The following is a 2,435-nucleotide window of genomic DNA, read 5'->3' as shown; positions in this document are numbered from 1 at the left end:
CATGTCTCTGATCTCCTTTCTCTTAGAGCATTTACTTTAGGAAATTTTCCATAGGGGGGAAAAGTATTTTTGTTTACAAAAGAAAACAGAGGAAGTAAATTCTGCCTCTGTCTCTGTTGAGATGTAAATCTCCAAATCACTTGGAAGTTTTACAAGCTAGGAATTTTTTTTGCAAGAACAGAAAGGCAGCCCTTTGAAAATGCAACAGTTTGGGGACTTATTATCCAATGCCCCAGGCCCTGTGGAGGGTAGAGGCCTAAGTTTTTAATTGCCGTAATTAGCAAATGGATCTAACACCTGACTGACTGCTCACCTCAAGTTCTCAGGTTCTTATTCACTAGCTGACTCCAAAATTTAAAATCCCTCATCCCCTCCCCCGCAGTGGCGTTGAGTTCAATTGCTCTCTCCTCCTGCAATATTCTTTTTTTTTAATTTTAGGTAAATGTGATGTGCAAACAACTAGATTACATTATTTGCATTTGTTAGGTAGAGTCCTTCATGCAATATGCTTGAATAAAGTCTTCCCTGCCTGTTTAACTCCATCTATTATAATTTTTCTTCCACATTCATAATTTCTTTTTTTTAATTACTACCCTTACAACCTCACTCCAATTAAGAAGCTATGTTTATCATTTTTATAGTCATCTCCCATTGCAGTAGAAATTTATCATTGGTGTAGAATAGTGACTATCACACAGCAGGCACACAATTCACGTGTTGAATTAAAGAACTCTTTAAAAACAAAGAAAGATTATCAAGAAGAAAAAGGTATCCTTATTTCATAGAACCAGGGTAAATCATTGTGGAAGTTAGAGTACAAGTGAAGCTACCTGACATCTATGGAAAATCTACACATTCCTCTAATAGAGGGCTTCTAAAGACCAGTTATATTATTCCTTAACTTGTGGATATAAGTGAGTATAACAATTGGTGCATGTCAAACCTGGTGACTGACTGTGCCTTGAGGGCCACAGCTAGTGACTAAGGCCAGCAGTTACTCTGTGAAAACTCTAGCACACTGATAACTAGTAGTCAAGTGTGATTCTGGCCACGATGCACATTTATAATTTCTAAAGGAAAGACTCTTGTTGGTGCTTTCTTTAGCTGTTTGTTTCATAACTTTTTCTATCTAATATGTATACTTAGCTTATCAGATTTACAAATTCCTAGTTCTTGTTTGCTCTCCATTTACAGGGTGTCCCAAAAGGTGCCCCCAAACTCACCATGCACAGGAAAAATGGGATACCACAGTTAAATATATCTTTAACTACAAAACAGTAACCCCAAACTTCAACAAAGAGGTGTTTGTAGAGAGTGCTTTGTGAATATTTTGTAATGACTGTTTTGTAATCAAAGATACATCTAGCCACAATTTCCCATCTTTCCCATGCATGGAAACCCCAGAGGTGACTTTTGGATCACCCAGTAGATAACACAGATCCCTGGAGAAAATTAATTTCTCAAGTTTCTCTGATAATAGTTTATTTTCCTTTTTTTCCTACCTTGCTGGTACCCACATATTTTTCAACCAATTACCACATTCTTAATGAGCTTATCTTTCTTGTTTGTATTAACAGTCTACCTGTCCAAATCAGTCAGTTGTTTTAACTATTAGAATCCTACTTAATGCTGTCTCATTACTAGGCATCTACTCAGAAAAAAAACAAAAAGAGTCCTACTAAATGTTGATCTAAACATGTTGCTCAAACTAATGGATTTCTTTTTCCTCTCCCACCTACCTCCCACTTGAGTTTAATGGTGTTTTTCTCTCCTATAGGTGTGTAGGTGGTCATCTACTAGTTTCATATCAGTATTGAGTACATTGGATACTTGCTTTTGCATTCTTGTGATACTAAGGAGAATGTTATTCAAGTCCATCCAGGTAAATACAAAAAGTGTAAAGTTTCCATCTTTTTTTATGGCTGAATTGTATTCCACAGTATACATATACCACAGATTATTAATATTTCAATGAGTTGATGGGCACATGGGTTTTTCTCCATCTTGGCGATTGTGAATTAAGCTGTGATAAACATTCTAGTGCAAACGTCCTTATGCTAAAATGATTATTTTAAAATTTCTGGAGAGATACCTAGTAATGGGATTGTGCAATTGAAAGGAATGTCTACTTTTAGATCTTCGAGGATTCTCCATACTTCTTTCCTATCTTAGTTTGCAATTCCCACCAATAAGTCGAAGTGTTCCCTTCTGTCCATATCCATGCCAGCATCTGCAGCTTTTGAACCAAGTTTGCTAGACTATTCCATTCCATTGGATGCCACAGAAAATATCATAGAAAGAGATAATTCATGTAATGAATGGGAATAGAAATGGAGTTTCAGGGAGAAAAAAAATAGATCTCTTTTAAAATTCTTTTATGGAATTTTCTTTGAGGTCTCCTTTGAGATGTTTTTTTAATTATTACCTCAACTGCT

The 2,435-nt window shown here is 35.9% G+C and overlaps 1 pseudogene; it reads right to left on the bottom strand.

Annotated features, from left to right (window-relative positions):
- Window positions 1-932: 932 nt before the first annotated feature.
- On the bottom strand, window positions 933-1,053 carry LOC111728331 (annotated as a pseudogene).
- Between the last annotated feature and the right edge of the window lie 1,382 nt (window positions 1,054-2,435).

This window comes from Otolemur garnettii, unplaced genomic scaffold (assembly GCF_000181295.1).
Source record: "Otolemur garnettii isolate 467f Iridium unplaced genomic scaffold, OtoGar3 scaffold00150, whole genome shotgun sequence".
Lineage (NCBI taxonomy): Eukaryota > Metazoa > Chordata > Mammalia > Primates > Galagidae > Otolemur > Otolemur garnettii.
This window is presented reverse-complemented; position numbering and strand designations above follow the sequence as displayed.